The sequence below is a fragment of the Bombus affinis genome, chromosome 5 (assembly GCF_024516045.1).
Source record: "Bombus affinis isolate iyBomAffi1 chromosome 5, iyBomAffi1.2, whole genome shotgun sequence".
Classification (NCBI taxonomy): Eukaryota; Metazoa; Arthropoda; class Insecta; order Hymenoptera; family Apidae; genus Bombus; species Bombus affinis.
The window spans coordinates 6,021,747-6,042,861 of NC_066348.1; the positions used below are offsets into that span (position 1 = coordinate 6,021,747).

At 35.8% G+C, this 21,115-nt stretch overlaps 1 protein-coding gene across 7 annotated transcripts in view; it reads right to left on the bottom strand.

Annotated features, from left to right (window-relative positions):
- Positions 1-21,115, bottom strand: part of LOC126916656 (phosphatase and actin regulator 4B) — a 356,259-nt gene that overhangs the window by 308,447 nt on the left and 26,697 nt on the right. The window lies entirely within an intron of this gene.

Sequence of the window (21,115 nt, forward strand, 5' to 3'; positions counted from 1 at the left end):
ATTCTTAATTCTGAATTTTCCTCTCAGCCAGACGTCACTCTATTTATCAGATTGGCAAAGCTGTAGGCGACAGCTATTTCAGATATTTAAGCACGAGCAGAAAGAATTCATGGCCGTCTTGGATAACTTAACTGGTTAAAGCAGTTGGCCAACGAAAGGTCTAGCAGCCTTCGACCTTAATTTATTGCATTTCATTACAAACACAAAGAACTACAATAAAAATGTACTCCTGAGTTAAGGCACAAGAGAAAGGCCGAACTTTAAAAACGAAAAAAAGTAAAAGTGACATAAAAGCTACTAAGTGCAAAAAACGATTTCTCCTTCAATTTACTTCATTTCATCGCTAACAGGAAAAATGAAAATAAAAATATACAGGATGTTTCACAAAATTACCTGTCAAACTGTAAGAGTAATCTGCTGACGAAAATGACAAAGAATGCCATACGAAATTTCATAAACTGCGCACGATCGATTTTTCGTATTCTGTAATACTGAATTTATTAACACATACATAAAGTTTCTATTTTAATTTTATAAATTGGACAGTGGAAAGAAAATGATTTCAAACCATTATTTTTAAAATCTACTTACTACGACATTTTTTTATAATATATAATCTTATGAGAATGAAATTGTGAAATTATCGAAAAACATAGTTCAGGAGTTTAACTTCTAAGAAATTAACATTTCAACTTTTATATTTATTTCTGTAATAAGCTACCTGCAGCAAAAATTTCATATAACATTTTTTCCACGTTTTCACTTGTAAATTATACTTGTGTAACTTAAGTAAAAAAATCAAAGATATCCCATAAAAATTCATAACATTAAAAAATAATCGTTTAATTAAAAAAGCCAACAAGCTCGAAGTAAAAAAGAAAAGGAAAGAAACGTGCAATAAATGAAAAAGGACATTTACATGGAATAACAATTTTCTTCTTCAAAGGAGGTCGATATTGGATATCAACGATTTCCTAAAAGGTTTTTCTAACCATACTTGGCAGTTGATCAGCAGTCTATAATCCAGGATAAAGCTTCCGTCGTTTCAGTTTTGCAAATTCCTCCTCTCTTTTTAAACCAATCGTCCCTTGGTTCCACTGTACCAACGGACGTAACATCTTAAATAAGTTTCTTACGAAACGGCGGTATCCTATTTACGATATCGAAAGAATTCTAAACTTCATTTCGCAAGTACGATAGGAATCCCGTGGACTCGTGCCGCTCGAACGAATCGAAAGATATCGAATGGCGAGGTACGGAATATTGAATTTCCCGGGGAAACGGGAGACAATCCGAGACGGCCGGTTGATTTGCTGGTTCCCCGATCCTTCCTTACCGCTGTTCCGGAACGTTTCCCGCGCAAACAGAAAATTTTATGAAATATCATTTCACGGGAACCTGGCTCGTTCTCATTCGGTGTGAGATTAACTTAACTCTATTACACACGTATGTGGACAATGAGAATTTTCAATCGATTCGAAAATGTAATATAATCGCGAAAGTATTCGTATGTACGCTTGTTGACATCTTTTATGAACGTATTACGTGTATTGTATAAAACATATCTTGAAATTTCATTAGTACTCTAACGACACTCGATAATCATTGGTCAAATTTTAAAAAAGTGTGAAGATGTAGATGGAAGTTATAAGATATTCAGTACAAGTATATATTTGGCAGAGATCACGAAAGTATTTAAACAGGCAATCATTGACACGTTTTACTTTGCTAACGATTTATACTTGAGGTGATTATACATACCATATACTAATTTTTTACTAATTATAAGTTTCTCTCGCTAAGTATTTTTTACGTATCTTGTCAATATAATCTTAACTGTCGCGTCTCATTATAATATTAATGAGATATCAAAATGTTTCATATAACACGCATAATACACACATATAAATTTTCTACGATAATCTACATATATGAATATTTCTGCCAGCTACTTTACAAATGGATAGTTAATTTTATAATCGTTATCAATAGGTATTTCAGCATGCAATAAAACTCCCATAAATTGGTCTGTGAATTCACATATTCCACAACGATGAAAATTATTAATATTAATTTTTTTCTACTATATCGTTAGTTTTAATAATATAATTTTCAATAATATAACATTTGACGAAATCGGAAAAGGAAATTCCAAAATATAACACGAGCGGAATGGAATTTACTCCCGCAGCAGTCTCACAATACAACAGAGTGCAGAATGAAATGGAATACGGAAAGAATCGTATTTCGTGTCGCCGCAAATTAGCAAACGGTAGAAGATATTCACTTTCGTAACCGGTTAACGCTTCTCGCGGCGGAACAGGGGAGCCGGGATATACCTGTATGTTAATTAAACGAGCCCCGTTGCTTCTCGACTTTCTCGATATGCGTTACGTGGTTGAGTAATATAATCACATAATTGTCGCCTCGCGTATAACGGCGACCGTGTCCGCGAAGTAGAACGACCGGCGAAAGTCGAGCACCGAGAGAAAATCTCGTGGAATCTCGTTGGAAACAATGCCTCCGGCGAACGTACCAGACGCCAGGATGGAAGCAATACATTAGTCAACTAAATGGATCTATCTGCGAGTTGTATCAAAGAAAACGAAATGCTTCTATTTTTCCTCTGGTTTTTTCTTTGTCAAGAAATTTAGATTTTAATATAAAAGAAATAAATCGAAATGTCGAGTTTCTATATATTTTTCTATATATTTGAATATCTGTCTTTCGTCCATATTTTTTCAATTTAGATTTGATACGTTCGATATTGTGAGATTTGAAAATGGAAAAATAAATTAAAACGATTTCTCCTTTCTCTTTCTTCCATACATTTTCTCTGTCTATGTTTGGATTTCATATCTTCAACTGCTTTGATTTCGTAAGACTTGAAATCTGAATTTTAAAATGAAGAAAGTAAATTGAAATGATTTCTTCGTTCTTATACCTTTGTGCTAATTCTTCGTTTACATTTCGATCCGATATTTCTATCTACTTTGATTTCGTAAGATTTCAATTGAAATGTTAATGCGAAGGAAAAGTGAATTAAAATGTCGAGCCCGTCTTTCGCCCACTTTCATATTTAATCATTTTAATTGCAACAGTCTTATGTAATAAAGATACTCATATTTTTAATATTCGACGTAGAGTTAATTCATTTAAATGCCGTCTTAAGGAAATACATCGTTTTTTTAGAAATATGACACGACTATACTATACTATTTGCAAATAAAATATTACACTGTTCTTCCTCGAATTTGACATGTCTGCAAGTAGTTTTCGTTTGACAACCGAGAAAGGGATTTTTCATGAATTAAGAGATTAGCATATAATTCATATGAGAAATCATAGTTATTGCAGAACAATAACAATTCTTTCATATTTTCTACAAATTTAAGAAACTTTCTAACGCCAGAAACGAACGGCTTGATAGAAAATGGATCGAAGAATACAGAAATTAAGTTCAAACATCACAAGAAGGATAGTTGTTTCATTAAAAGGACAGAAGATCCATCGGGAGTTTATTTTTTAGACTCTAAAAGATATTTTCTTTTATACAGCTGTAAAGTTCATGTAATTTTTATTACGTTATTGAAAATTTCGTTTGAGTTCGACTAACAGGTTTAACCAGTCAGTTTTTAAGAACTTGATCGTAGTAGCGCGGTAATCCTGCAATTAGAGGCAACCTCGACGAACAAAGACAATAAACGTAGAAGGTCGGCTAGGTGAGTCTGGTGAAGACGACGTGGCGGTAAGAAACGAGAATAAAAGCTGGAGAAGACGGTAGAAAAGAAACTTGGCACAATTAGGACGCTGCTATCCGACATCTCTCGAAAGAGGAAACGGATCCTCGTTGCAAACGATTACATGAAAGAATTCACGCCGATGGCCACCACGATTCTCTGTGTAATTGCACTGCGAAAAAAACCGATACTGGCTAGCTCCTTTGAATTACATAAAAATTCAACCCGTGAAGATTAAACGGGATAATCGATGGATATCCTTTGTTTTAATTTAAAACAAATATTTCTTTTAAGAAACATTTTAAGAAATATTTTATGTTCATTGAAATTTTACTATATCAGCAATAATTACTATTATGTAATAAAAAACGATTGTTTTGGTGTATAGCTCGTATATACAAATTTGCATGAAAAATTAGTTTAGAGTTTTGCTAAAAAAGGTCAACAAATAAAGTCCAATTTTTAATACGATAAGAATTTTCAATAAGAACGATTGTCAATACAACTGCGTAAATTATTTTTTCTCAGAACTGTCTCTTACGTAAATTTCATTAGAATCAGTGTACGTGCTGATTGTTAATTGTGTTCTGAATTTTTTATGTTTTTAATCATCATATGATAATATTTCACGACGACGCTCAGAAGCTATCGTTTCTAACAGAAAATATTTTTTCTGGGACTATAAGTACATAGGAAAAGTATATATAAGCGCAGTCTTGCAAATGATTTTCACCAAAGGATAATCGATATTCACAAGATATACCTGACGTAGTATCTTATTTTTATAAGTTTATTCTACGTAGGAGGAAAGACAAAAGGATATTTTTGAGGAAGCTGTGACGTAATAATTCATTCTATTTCAGTAATCACTTTATTTTCCTCCTTCGCTAGAAGCGAGAAGCGTCATAAGAGGTACTTTGAGAATAAACGAAAGCGTTATAAATTGCAAAAGAAGATCTTCCACTTCGAATGAAGAGACAAAAGTTTCCTCTACCATAATAATCCTTCTTCTCGTTAAATACAACCAACTTTTAATAATTCAGACTTTTCAACGCAGCCAATGGTTTCCGATATTTTCCCACGAGTTCCAATCAGAAATACATATTCAGAAAGGTGGTTAAAAGACAGAGAAATGTGCATTCGTGCTTTTTCCTCGCGTCAGGTACGAACGAAGAGCTTTCGTTCTCGCCGAGAACGGAACTCGTTAATGCACGCTTAATGAGTACAATTAGAAGATAGGGTAAAACACGGCGGCATTAAAAGAGAGGAACGAGAGGGAATGTCATAACCTTCCTTACTTTCATGTTTTTAGAATCAGGATATTTCAATCTATTTAATTGTTCGTTAACTTCAGTGCAAATACTTCACGACTTTTTCATTTCTTTATCTTTATTTCTTTATACACGTGTCTTTAATCGTGAAATTTTCTTATGAAACTTATACATAATATTGGTAATGAAAAGAAAAGCAATTTCTTTCTACTTCTTTAATGAAAAATATTAATATATATTTATTCTAAACTATAATCTATCATCTAACCCTTGCACCACTGTAGCCTAAAACAATCTACATGAATAAACAATTTGTACACTTTATAATGAAAAATTTATTTAACAATATAGAAGAATGAAACAGGATCTAAACATCTAGCCACTAAAGTATAAAAAAATTGAAAGTCTATCAACATCTACTCGATATTCTAAGAACTCCACAAAGCAAACGTAATAAAATACTAAAAGAGAGCACAAGTACTCCAAGCAGTAAAGCATTCAATTTTCTCCATTGCATCTTACAATTTCGTTTTCAATAACGAATACGAACAAAGTAAATTTCCAGCGGTTTATACGACTGACAAACAGGCCGGGGTACGAATAACCGTACAAATTTATGGATTGTTCCCTGACCGTGAGCAAGTGGAACGTCTGGAACCTGTTTCCCGAGGGGAATTTATTTCTCTCGAAACGTATCGAGACACCTTGCCACGGTAATTGCAACACGCTCGTCGATTGTGTCGATCTCCAGACGGATGACGCAAACGATGACTCCTTCACGCGTGAAAAAGCTTCGACGTCGACACGCCGTCGTCAAAGGATGACTAACATCATCAACGAGGCATTAATAGACAGAGTTAGCCGCGACAACCTTTTCACTGGGAATTATTGTGCACGAGCGTGCACGTCGATACCAAGAAGTCTCTACCGTTTCATCTAGCGAGCTACGAAACGAAAACCGAATGCTAAATCGAATAATGAAAGTTACGAGAGATCTTTGATGACTCTGTGGATAAATGACACATATCACGGATATTCCGTACAGACGTTTGTTTTGTGAAAAGACAACGAAGAAGGATGATTAGTTGAGATTAGAGAATGAAAATTTCGTTGCAATTAGTTAAAACATTTGTGGCAATATATGATACATACACATGGAGGAGATTCGAAATAGATAAAAGAGAAACATTTTCTGACGATAGTAAGAAAATGATAGTGTTTGCAAGAGTGTCAATCTATAACTACTGGAATCCTTCGTATCATATCGATTCTCTCATTTTCTAAGCACCGATATGACAAGACTATCGCTTAATTATTACAAACTCAAATAGAAATATGTAAAAGCAATAAATACACAAAAATGTATCTAAACTCTAATTATATTAAAATAATAAATACCAACGTATAATAATCTAAAATCCAAAATAACGGTCTGTAATTCAACAGCAAAATTTTGCACCCTCTGTTTCGAGCTCACTTTTGCACAAAAGTCCTCCGATACCATGCAACAGTGGCATCAACCCCTCCGATCCTCGACACACGACCACATCAGCATAATATCCCAAAGAGGAACGATGGTCAGTCCATGCATCATCCAGGTTGCTAGGGTTTCAGATCATCATAAACGTATGGTCCCCTCGGTTGCAGAGGCGAACCGCTGCTGTATTCAGGAGCATCGATCAGAGAGTTTACGTCCGCGCGCTCAAGTCACCCCTTTTCCTGCTCCGGTTCAATAACCGGCGAGTATCACAACTAAAATTAACTCTCCCTTCAGCGGTGGCGTCAAGCGGCTCCTGGGACTGAGGCGGTGTTCACCTGGTCGTCCCGGAAACTCTCTCTCGCCCACGGTCGTCGATGTACAAAGAGTATGGAAGGAACAGCGTGGCCGACTTGCCCGTGTTACCGTATTAACAAATGTCGCTGGAGGAACGACAACGTTTCGTATAACTTTCCGAGCTACTCTTTGATCGCTCGTTCGTGGATCCTCGATTCAACTCACCCTGTTCGAGGATGAAATATTGAATTTTGTAGTTGATGGTTAAACCGTGGATAATGATGCATTTATGAGAAATTTACAGGTGCACACATGATGCGTATAATATTATAACGCATGTAGAATGCAAAATTATATAAAATATCTACATATTTATATATATATATATATTTATATTTGTAGAAAGAAATATTTATATTTGTGCTTGGGTTCGATTTCTTTAGTCGTATTCATAAAAATACGAATTTGCATAAATATCAGTCTAACGATACCATACAAAATACATAAAAATCATTATTGAGAGAATATTAAATACGAAAAGTAGAAAATCGACCACTCATCCTAACAGAGTAGAGGTTTTTGCTAACAAAAAACATAGAATTACGAATATATGCGAATTAATCTTGGTTGAGAATATAACGAAGTTTTTGTTGTATCCTGCCTACTATTATCGTACACACGAACGTCACGCGACATATTTTATCGAAGATTCAAACAATCTGTCGTGAGTAATAAAATCCTACGCACGTATCCCATAGTCTGTTCCCTTCCAAGAAAGAAAAACATGGTGCCGTGTCTTGACCCACGAAATTATTCTTTCATTCAAGAGACGTTTCCCCTGCTTACTTTGAAAGGCTTGCAACAGGAGTTGGCTACATCCAGGCACCTGCCAGAGACAGCTTGCCACCGTGTGGCTGCGTTGTCGTTGTCTGATAGAAGGGTGCATGGAAAATTACGGGTGACTCGTCCTAGTGTAAGTGGAGGCCGATGATCGATATCGAACATCGTTGAAAATAACACTGCCACGAATGATGTTCGCTCTCTGCGGATTGTCAGACGCCCCCGCAAATAGCTTTGCGTTGCCATCATCTTAAAACCGATCCTAAATAAATTCTTACGGTCATGAATTTTCCGGTATGATTCCGGATTATTTTCGATTATGATGCTCGAAAGCCAGTTTCTAACTTGGGACTGAAAAGGAGAAATTGTTTGTAGAGTAACTGTTTTATCGAGAAACTATTATAATTATCATGACGAGGAAAATGTAACAGACGGACATATTAAGGTAGGTGTAATAGAAACATTAAAATAACAAATAACAATAATTTAATGTATCCAATAACCTATTTTATATGCATGTAGTATAACCAAATTCTTCTTCACTTGTAACAAATTGATAATTAATTATTGATGCAATAATATGATGATAAAATAGAACAGTAGAATAACTAATATGTAAAATAGTACCTAAAAAATTACAGACGAGAAATACGTACATGCATAAATTTAAACAATAAATTTCATAATATTATAACAAATGATCAAAAATCTTCTGTCATCTTTATCAATCATTTCTGAGTTGCTATGCAATATGCAGAAATAAACACCGCTGCATATATCTCATTAATATCTAACTGTCAGCAGAGTGTCTTCCAATTTTGCATTTTAATGAATACTAAATACGTAAACACCTAAATATTCATTAGGCATTTCAAACGATGAATAAGTATCGTATAAAAAATCTATGAATGTAGCAATTTAAATCTAACTGAAATATAACATCAATCTCTAAGAAAAGGATCGACGCATAGATTAGGTAAATTCTTTTATCGAAAACACGAATAATTTACGAGAAAACAATCGACCGAAGGAAAGTTAGTAAAAAGCTAGACAAACAGCTAGTAAAAAAGCTGGCAAACAAATCGTTCGTGTTTCAAATACGATCTTAAGATTGATGATTTCATCTGGCCGTGAACGTGTCTCCATTGATGCCACGATAGCAACCGTGTGTGTTTATCGTTCCACGTACGAATTTATGTTCGCCTCTAGAAGAACCAGCCTTGACATTCCACGGGAAAGACGTGGCCTGGCGATCTCGCGAGGCTACGAAGATTAATCGATCCACCGCGACGTTGAGCAAATTTTCAAGACGCGTTAAAGACGCATTTTTTGACACCGACCATTTTAACTACCACCTTCAAATTTTATGAATGAAATTATTAGCCCCCGAGTGTTGATCTCCGCTTACTTTTTCACTCTCGATGACTCAGACACGCGAAGCTTTTGAAAAGTTCTAATATTAAACCAGGCAAACTGGTTCTATGTCAACCAGAGAATTCTTGGCTTCGAGCTCCGCTGTTCGAGTTCAGTTTGAAAATTCTTGAAAAAGATATGACGGGTAATGTGTGTGTGACATGTTTCTGAATGAAGGAAGCGAGCTGAGTTTCGTGAATGATGAAGATATGTAGATTAATGTGGAAGAAGACTTTGGAGAAGAAGATCTTTTCGTGACAATCTTCGTTTACAAGGAAATCTACTTTGAGAATCGTGAGGTACCTATGCCAACAGCTGGCAGAGGAACTGAGTTCTTCGTGTGTCTTTATTCGGCACGGGATATATAATTAGATCTACGAAATTGATTCAAGTTATTTATCATATTAATTTTAGTATATTTATAAATATAAATGTAAAGTATTAATATATTTAGTTATTTTGATATCGAATTTGTTGGTAATAATACGCAAAAATGTAGACACTGTTTAAAAAACATCGAGTCAATTTTCTCGAACGTATATACACTTTATAAATATTCAAATTCGATTTTCTCGAAAAGTATCAAACTCAATTTTAACGTACTATATTCGCCACGATATTTGAAGCATTTGGTTACTATATTCAGGGATTCGTGTGCTACATCAGCACATTGTAAATATGTCAAAAATAAATTAAAGTTTCCATATCATCATAAATAAATTTAATAGAAATTGAAATTTTTGTTTGTTATATAATACCTGATTGCGCCTACCAAAAAACTAAATAGTCCAATCAGACACGTATGGCTTAAAATAAATTCTAAGACAAGAAGTTAAAAGTGTTAAACATATTATTTTAATCTAATTTATTCTGGAAAAAAGCAACTGCTCTCTATCACGTATCTAATATAAAATACAACTTCTCAATTGAAACAGGCATAACCAAAAATAGAATATTCTGATCGATAAACCTACAACGTTTTCACACACTCCAAGTTCTGAATGAACTTTATTTATCTCTTTCAAGAAACGGATAAATATTCTACTCCAATCCCTCCCTAAACCTCAAAGAAGCGAAGAGTCAATCCAATAAAGAATTCACGATCACTGGCCAGACGAGGCAACAAATCTCTAATAAACTGGTGAAGAGCTAAATATTCAACGAAAGGGAAACAAAATAGATACATCGAGAGCCCTGAAACTTCCGATCGTCCATTTGTGTCAACCTCATGGAATCGTAAAATAGTCGTGTGGCGTCGACATCCGGAACATCGACTTCCTACTCTGGCTGAACTCTTTTGACGAGGAAATCCCCCGGGTGTAGAAAGTTCCTTGCCTCAGGTTCTTTCGTTCGTTCAACGGCTAGTTCGTCAGACTAAACGAAGCCCGCGGCTACGTGAAAAAGCAGCCACGATCACAGATCTCCGCGCGTCCCGAATAGGAACGACCAGGTCGACGCTTCTCCAGGAAGAAGACGCCTTTTCCGGGCACACAAGCCCGCGAAATTAGACGATGAATCTTCTATGAGCCGGGTTTCCCGGACTCAACTCATCCCACGATTTTCCATGGGCATCCTCCCAGTCATCTTCCACGCAAAACCGAAGAAGAAAAGGTGCAAGAGGAAATGGAAAAGGGTGAAGGCACCGATTATATACTAACATCTCGATTATGAGGGTTGCGACGTAGGCTGCTGATGAAAGTAAGGCTGAAGATGCACTTGATAAAATATATTTCATAACGCAATTCTATATATAAAATAGTAGCACAAACGCAGATTCTATAATTTCGACGAAATTTCACAGCGCAAAATCTTACGATGAAACATCTTAGAGCGCGATATTTCATAATAGAAAGCCCGTATTATTGAAAATTTATCCACGTTGACAAAATCGACATCTCCAAATTCGACATTTTTCTAAATTCTACCGTGGGAGGTTCTACGATACTTCAATTTTGGATGAAAAATTCGAATTCTTTCCATGAGCATTTTGCGGTCACTGTTCACGCAAAACTGAAGAAGAGAAGATGCAAGAGCAAGTGGAAGCAGGTTGAAGGCGCCGATTACGAGCATCTCTATTACGGGGGTTGTGATCTAGGTTGCTGAGGCTGAAGATGCATTTCCGCGTGAGAGAAAACGCAGAGCTGCGTTGACCTTTAAATGTTGCGGTTATTAATACGATACTTCCATCGATGTTTATTGACAGCTTGCTGGAGGCTATTATCTGTGGAGGCAGATAAGAGAAGCTTCTGCGCCAAAGATGAAGTCACTTTTGTGAGAATCGGTGAATTATTACGCGTTGAATGCAGAAATGTAACTAACAGTAAAAATACAGCTGATATTAATCCCTGAAGATGATAATTAGGTACGGATGAAGTAATGGCACAGGCGTAAATCAATTTGGGTGAATCCAATAGAAAAATCTTGAAGTAATTTCTTTAAGGTTTTATATAATGACAAGTACAAACATACAGTATATTCAAAGTAAATATTTATAAAAGGGAAAGAAGAAATGCAACATTACGCATCAAATTGGCTTTAGGCATTTTTTAAGATTTCTCTAAGAAGTATCCCAAGAATGTTGTAATTCCTTTGTTGGAATACTTTAATGAGGGATGTGATTTTTATGAAATTTTGTTGGTACATGGAGGACAATATACAGTCTTCAAGGTAACAGATTGATGGTTAGAGTCGTGACCTAGTTATAGGCATACCTGATCCCCTGTTGTGGTTGGCCAAAATCGATGGTTATTATGTGGCTTCTTTATGAGGAACCACGAGCTTTAACTCAAATACCAATTCATTGTCTTCGATATCTGTAGTTTTCAAAGTGTAATAAACGTTACTAGACAATATACTTTTCAGGATTTAAGGAATCTGTCTATCGATTATTGGGCGAATTTAAAATAAATTAAACTGCCTGATTAACAATGCCTAATTAATCTTTTACATCATTGTTTTTACTAAACTCAAACTGATACTCTACGAAATAGTTAACATGAAAATCAAATTTCTATAACGTTAGATATATATTTCCATAAAATATACTGCTATAGTGCATTCGAAAAAGTTATTAATTTATCTTTGTAGGGGATGATAGCATCCGAAATTTTATCATTTAGGAGGATTCAGTAGACAGAGAAAATTGTCGAGAAATACTTTTACTAAGCGCACGAATTTTATACGAAGAACAAAACGGTTCATCCAGCTCGAATAATGCATTACTTAACGTTCTCGAATTATGCGAGCGTTTTAATTAGTCTCTAATACCGATGAACCAATGACGAAGTGTTTCTCAGACAAAAGTGTTACAAAGATCTCAAGAACAATGCACCCTCGCCATCTGTTACGCTACAGAACATCAGGAAGTAGGATGAAACGAAAGTGAATATTTTCTGTGAAATTTCTTATTCCTATTCACATACCTACTTTCCAACATCATTTTAAAGTTATTTGGGATAATAAGACAAATTTTTCATTTCATATACCAATCATTTATAACGAATTAACTATGGGAATGTTACACTTACAAAATTGCAGATTTTCGTAAATAATCTCGAGATTTGTTCGTGAATTCGTTATCTTTCTCGATTGTGAAGAAAATAATTAGACGTTCACGAATTCATACATGGTTCGGCCGGAAAATTAAGTTACTTCCGGTTTCTTTAGCCTTATCTTCCCTTCAGAGAAATTATACTCCGTTCGAAAAAAAAGTTCTAGTCTTTTCATTTCGATGCAAAGACCTTTTAAATGTTCCGTTTCAGCTTCTGCGAAGTATTTGTGAATGCGAGTGTGTTTGCAATGAACGACCTGTTTGTTGCGCATTGCGCGTATTATATAATAAAATGAGAAATGTACGATGAGAATGAATAGCTTTAAGTGACAGAAAGTTGAAAAACTAACAGATATTTTCCTCTATTTCATTATTTTGTTGGATTTCAAACATTGATGACGAGTTCTTTCAATCGCTTTTAATTCAGTTTCACTTTCTTTTATTATTTAGTAATTATTTAATTTAATACAAAACATTTATTTTCTATTAAATACCTCTAATTTAATCTTTTAATGTTTATTTTATTGCCATTTATATCGTGTCAATTATTTCACTTCTTCGTTACCACAATCAATTATCTCAATTATGATTCTATCATTACCTGACAAGAAAATTAAATACAAATCGTATTGTCAGTGGAAAAGTACTATATAATGGGTAATCGATGATACGACTTGTAAAACCGGTCAGATGTTAAAGTTTATATGTTTCGAGAGCCAAAACGATAATTACTTTGAGGCACGTAGGAAGATAAGGTGAATCGGATCTCGTTCAGGATCTTATATTCATTTTATGTTCTCTACTTTATACTCTCGGACGTGTTACTGTATCTGTTCCATCAAATATACCAACATCGATAACGACATCGATAAATCTTCGACTCGAATAATATTTTACTCTTCCATAATGTCATGAAAATGGTTGCGCTAGGTACGCGAATGGTTGACGTCAGGAAGTGATTACGAAACTTGATGTTTCTTTCTACTCGCAGCGCCGACAATAAAATCCAGGTAGATAGAGATATCAAGTTCAAGAACGTACGACGAAAGATAGAGCGGAAGGTTTACGATCATTTCGGCAGATTTACGAGGCCAGTAGCGGGCTAAACAAGCCAACCAAACTATTCGTCCTTTTACGGTACTTTTGTGAAACAGAAGGCATGCAACTGCACACGTGACTTCTCTGCCATAATTTCAATGACCTACTTCTCAGACTTAGACCTTAGAGAAAAGCTAGCAAATCGTAAAAATAATAATACTTTGAAATAAAACGATTATAAAATCGTCGTTCCAAAGTTTTTGTCTTTCATATATACACGTCGATCGAGTACCGCAGACTTAATGCCGAAATTTATTTATTGTCGGTGACGTATCTCTAACCTAACTTCAACATACAATGAAATGCCTTCAAGCTTACCAAGCCGAGAGAAATATATATATATCACGCAGACAATCCACGCAAGCGATATATTGCTTCGCTCGCGAATACTACATCATGGCTAACACACGAATCTCAGGAGCACGATTCTGTATCATTTAATGTGCCGTTCAAGATACGCAAGGACTTAAACTGACTGATACTCGTTGCTAAATTTCCAGGCTCCAGACACTTATCTAGAATATTCATTACTGAGAATTTCAACAATAGTTACGATCGTCAAATATGAAGTAACCATACAATATTTTAAAAAGGAGGTTTGCAAAGGCGGCAGAATATCGAAATTTTTATTCGATTGCGTCTAAAGAATACTAAGAAATCAACTTGATACTTTCTAAAATCTTACAATAAAAAACTTCACAATATTTCTCCGAATTCTACGATAGGACGATCCTCGATACTTTTTCAAACCATAAAGTCAAAAATTCCACAATGAAATATCTTTCCATAAAAAATTTTATGACGCAAAGGAATTGATTGCAGCTGAAGAATATTAACAAACCAACACTAAATATATGCTTTCCCGAATTCTATAATAGAAAGTTCCACGATGATATATCCCCTGATGATATGTTCCCGGTATAAGAAAATTTTACAACATAGAACTCTCCAATACGAAATTCTACGATAGAGAATCATTTGCTCGCAGTAAAAAAATATTAGCAATGCAACAAGCGTCCACGAAAAGACGGACGATCCCATTTGAGTGTACGACTTGCAGTTCGCGGCTCGAGGATCCGAAGAAGCATCGCAGACGTCGAATTACACCGTCCTTTCCCTCCCATCGTTGCCGGGAACCATCGAGCCCCGGCCAAAGGTTTGTACGATGTTATCCAGCAGGCTGGCCAACCGGGAGCATCAGCAGTCGACGAGTTGGCGGCTCTCTGGCTCAATGAATGATTTCCGTGCGCTGTTGCCACGTTACGTCTGCATTCTGCACCCATTACTCCTACTGGCGTCGCGCGTTTTATCGTTTCCTGCAGTTTACTATTAAACATTGCGCAATTATGCCTCTACGCTGACCTAACAGCCGGACCCCGTCGCGCCGAGACTGCGTCATCGTTTTAGACCGACCCCCAGGAATGTTCCACGTTGTTGCACCACTAATCATCAGCGCAGGAGAGAAACTTCAAAGAAGTGGAAACTCTATCGCGGAAATCGTTTCAGACAAAATCAAATGGGAAACACGAATAATTATTTGTGATTTTAGTTTCATTCGATATTTGATATAGTTCTCACAGAAGGTAAATTCACTCCTGAATTCTATGTTGAATTTAATTTTTTAACTTCTTGTTGTTAGTGTTCATTTTCTCAAAAACAAACTATTATTTAATTGAAATTCCTTCTAGGATTCTGACGATTTAATATGAAACAGCAGGGGAAATGTAACGTGGCAATAGAATAGCGAGATCCGCGTTGAAACGAATATCACGTCGTTAACGATTTGTAAATTGCAGGGATTAGTAAGGAGATAAAATATACGGGCTATTTGGTTAGATAACGGATGATTGTAGTGATCTATTGATCATTTGTGCGATGCAAACAGCATTGCAAGGAGATAATGCAAATTAACGATAAAACTAAAATTTATATTGATATTGCACTCGTAACAACCTAAAGGTATTAAAAAGGAAAACAGCTGTAAACTGAATCGTATAAATTGTAGTTGTCATAAATGCTTGTCGCATCACAAATTAATCATCGATATCTAAACAAACACGATTAGCAGTTATTTGTACTCATACAAAATTGTCAGAAAAATGATTCATGGTTCCAAAACCTTGAAAAAATTGCCCAATTAGCACATGAATCATTGTCAGTGAAGAAGGTTTCTCACGATTTTCATATATTTACTAGCGCGACTATGAAAATCAAATGACGATGATTCCACGAATCTACGATTATTGTCATAGCAAAGATAACAAGAGAAGTTGACGTAATAACTGATAATAGCCTTTGTTTCGCTGTCTAGTAACAAACATCTAACAGAGAATAGCAAGTCATTCTGCAACATACGTTAGTCTCAAAGAACCACTTAACGAACTCGCATTAAAGTAATCTCTCACATCCATTTCCGCGGCTATATTATTACAATAACCTACAATTCGCTATTTTACCCCAGAAACTTTCCTTCTGATCTGTACTCATGACGTAAATCGAAGTTGGGTTTGTTTTATTGAAACCCACATCCGCTTACGATTCCAATGTATTGCAGATTCTAAAGTTAAAATTTTTAACGTGATACACAAGTTTCCTTATGATGCAAGCACGTTGCACATACAATTCGAAGCTGAATTTTCCTCTAAAAATAAAACGTTCTAACAATTCAAACGAATAACCGTCGAAACTGACCAAATTGATTAAAAATCGAATATTTATTTCTCATTAAATTCTAAACTTTCCTCAAACATTGTATGTCTTTTTTTCACAATTTTTACGCAATTAAAATATTACATAAGAAATAAAATATCAAGCTTTATCCCACACTAGCCAGGTTTCTCCATACATCTGTTGCACAATTCCCAAACCAACGTCCACGGTTAAGTGCTAATGACGAATTACGCGTATTAGGTACCCGTGGATGATTGATCGTTGGCCTTAGGGAGAAGAAATGATTAAACGGCAACGTTGGAAAGGCGCGGCTGCGTCTTACGTTATGTCTTGTGAAGCAAGCTCTCTTTTTCATGCAGCTCCCTTAATCCTTCTGATAAGTACCAATTGTGTTTTATCTCACAGAACAACACCATCTATGTTTGTAACATTGTTACGGATCATGTATACCATTGTTTTTAGATCATTTTCTGCCGTATTAACAGTATCTCTATATCGTTAAAAAACTCAATTTTGAATAAAATATGAAAGAATGTTAATATATCTGATTTCTCATCTCAATTTTGTGCGAACATCCTTTTATTTGAATAAGAACCAAGATTTCTCCTAACTTTCTAATAAAAGTGCATCAGGAAGATTGCAAACACTAATTACTTCTCTAAATTCTACAAAAACCTTTCAATGTTTCATTCGCAAAGAAAATTGAGCTACGACGTACACTTTTACCAAAAGAAGATTACAATTTTCATTGAAAGCATATAGCTACCTAAGCTATGGAAAGTTGAAAGGATCAAAGTGATCTTGATACTTTTAATGCCGGAAGGATTAAAAAGAAGAGGATTTCATTGTAAACAGATAGACAGAAACCAATAGACCATAACGAAAGAGCAATTTGCAAAGAGGAAACGTAGCCGCGACACGCCCCAAACGGATAACCGAAATATCGATGAACGTGGCGCGAATCGATCGTTGACTATCGATTATCTGCACTAATGAATGCGCAAACACGGATGTAGGAAAGGTTAACGTTTCCTGTTTGGCGGTGGAAGTCGAGTGCCTATCATTGCGGCTACCGGTCATCGATATACTATACCCTGTCGATTGAGGTATTATTGGCATGATGTTTGCGGTTTGTTACGTTGTAGTGGCGATTTTCGTCCAATTTTAATCATTTTTAGACGTTGACGATGGCGATGTCTTTAATTTGCATCGTCGATTATACGAGTTTCGTTGTACCTACTACGAAATATTGAGTCATTACGAAATTTAGGAAAAATGTAGCATTTCGTCAAATGACAAATGTTTCTTTTAATGACTTCTTGCAAAGATTACTATCGTTTAAGAAAATAGAACATTTGATAGATTTTTAACAGTTTAATCTTCAACGAATCTACAAATGTATCTAAGTATGTTATCCAAACAGTACAGCAAAGAAAGCTATTGTTCGTTTAATGGAAATTTTCCATTTGCCTACTTACTATCGTAAACTATCAATAATGATACGAGCTAAGGTAACCAAACACAAGATCTACTTTCGAACGGTTTAATTTCAAAGATATCTACATAGATTTGATTGCAACATGTTTTGTTCGTCCCCTATCCAACACTTGGAGATTAACGCCGAGACGCCTAACTTCGTAAAACGTACTATATTATATTAATACACAATAAAAAATTGATATCTGCAAATGTCAAACACTATAGATCGCTTTATTATCTAAGAAGTTCGTTATTTTCAGCTCGTTTGGTTATCAAATCACAGATAAGATAGGAACGGTTCTTTCAAATTGAGGAGACTATCTTGATTAATTTAAGCAATAATATATAAACCAACTCACTATTTCAACGAATCGTATATTTTACTTTATTATACCATTAATAATGTTCTAAATGGACAATTTAAATTTCATATGATACATATCTGATATTGCCACAGGCATTATATTATTATTTATACTATTTTTATACTTCACGAACATTCAAGTATCTGTATCCATTAATTCACACATTTATGTAACATTCATAAATATTAATACTTATGAGCAACAGTGTACACATTCAGTGTGCAATATCAACATAAATTTTCCACGAATTAATATTTCAATATCAATGTTTCTTCATTCGCCATTTGTAAATATCGCAAACAAGACACGGTAAATGGAATTTTCGCTGCGCGAGACAGAATAAAAGCGAATTGCAACACGACTTGCGGAGCAACATAAACGCAGTTACGTTCGTTGCGCAGAAGACACTGGGAAACGTATTAAAATCCGACCGTTCTCCATGTAAATTACTCGATGTTGCATCCGCGGTGCACATGCAGTAAACCGCTTGGTTTAGATTTACGCGTTCCTACAGCAACGCATCGCGAAACACGTAGAACATACGTGGCACAAACATGGTCCATTGGTACCGAAGCTGGTTACTTCCAAAGTAACACGTGTTGCATGATCAAATAGTACACGAAAAGTGGTCGCACGAAAGCAGGAGCGGAAGGCGGATAACAAGATTCCTGATCAATATTCCTCGGCTAAGGAAATTTGAGAACGGTCGAACAGAGGATTACTTGTTCGAACCTCCGTTCTCTCCACGAAGAACACAAGTGTTCTTGGAAACTACGTTTCGAGTAGATACTCCGAGTATCTTTCACTGAAATATGCCCTTGTATGTTTCCCTGTTATCGAAGACCAACCGTTTTATTAATATTTATGTGACTATTGGATGAAACGCGAAATATTCTTGATTTAGGAAGTAGATGATTTTGAAGTATTAAATGTAAGTTATAGAAAAAGATGTGGATTAAATAATAAAATAATATCTTATTAATGATACCTTTATTTATATATGAAACTTTTTCTTCTCTTTTCTTTGTCTAGTATATGTTTGTAATATGGAATATATCAATACTTGTTTTAGTGTGACTGTTAGTTTAAAATTTTAAAAAACGTAGAGAATACTGCAGTACGTTCTTTCAATTTTCTACTACATTTACACGCATCCATCGAACGAAATTCAAGTATGTCAGCAAATCTAAAAGCAATTCGATAAACCAGCAACACACTATACCTACCAGAGAGTACTAATTCTCCAGACCAGTCGGTACAAAGCCTTAACCAAGCACGAACGATCAGAGACAACGAGAGAGGCCTAACGATCTATCAGGGCCGCGGGCGTTGAAACAAAAAGGCTACCACGACAATGGTAGAGGCATTTCGTGGGAGCGCGATAACAAAGCTCCCTTCGCGCAAACGTTCCCGTTAAAAAGAGAAAGAGAAAAATGCGAGTCCGCTAGCCCTCCGTCACCCTTTCTTTCTCTTTCCCTTAGGCATTAAGTAACTTACACACGACGAGACTTATCTCGATGCAAAATTCGAAACTAGATCTAGTTTGAGACGGTTTCAAGTATCACGGCTACTTATATTACCTTTTAAGAGAAGTTCAGAAAACTATGACATTTTGTATCAAATAATTCATAATGTAAATCTATTTATTATTTGTACTATTTATAAGAGTGATTGAATATGATTTTGGAAGGTGAAATTGCTCTTACAAGGTACAAAGTCAATTTCAATGATTGATGGTGGACATAACTTGGAAAAAAAAAAATATAGATACATATACATATGCGCCCAGATATGAATATCCGTATATACGCTAACGTTTGTCTCATAAATATTTTGAACCTCCTATGCAATTAACTCTTAAATAGTTAACTGTGAATCCCGTACATCACACGAGCACGCTCAAAATTGTAAATTGTTAAGATTTATAAATGTTTCGACGATACATAAATCATGTATTTCCTATTTTAGAATCTATTAGATATATGGGGAAAATATATTAACTGACAGATAAATAATTATATCCAAAATTTACATGAAAATTTCTTCTAAATTTTGCAATATAGTTATTGCAGCATAACAGTATTTTAATTCGTAATGGAATAACAAACGAAGGGTTAAGACGCTAATCTAATTTATACACTGGTCTATTTGAAAAAATACCCCATTATGTCTTAAACAGTTTAACAATTGCATAGTGTCGTTGCATGTGTATGCATTACAATGATGCGAAGATTCAAAAACTTGTGTCTCGCTGCATGCGGCGAAGCGAATCTCTATAAAGACCCCGCCTCCCTTTGTCCCTTCTTCAAGCAACGACCGACGTCTCAGCGAGATAGCGCCGGTCGAAGGAAACATCCCGGAAGGAGACACGAAAAAGAATGGAGGGAAAAAAGCACGTGTAGGTAGTCAGAGAACGGTGTACACGCGGGGTTTGTTTACAGGCCATGGAACTCTACTCTCTTTCTACACGAGTTCCTTGACTCGTAATCGAACCACGGTAATTCCCTTTTCTATGCTACTACGTCTTCTTTCTTTTTTTCCTTGACTTTCCCCCTCTCCTTTGTTCTTTCTATCCCTTCCCTTTGCCCCTTTGTAATTCTACCAGGAGAGGCTTACTCGGTCGCGTGGAGTTCCACGATTCACGTGGAGAACGGTAATCGCGCGCAGCTGCACCGCCTTTCAGGTAAAAAGGCTCGTTCACGAAAGCCGCGATGCGCGACGACAATAGACGACCGGCGGTCGATCGTTGTCGCGACATAATCGAAAGTATAGAAGAGAATCGTGACGCTCGAGTCATCTGATCGCAACAGGGCGATATTCCAAGGTGGCTAGGCAGGTAGAAGGCTAGGTAAAATCTAGGAGCATCCTGGGTGCTAGCTATTGTTCCTTTGTGCGCGAGCATGGAGGTCTTGAAA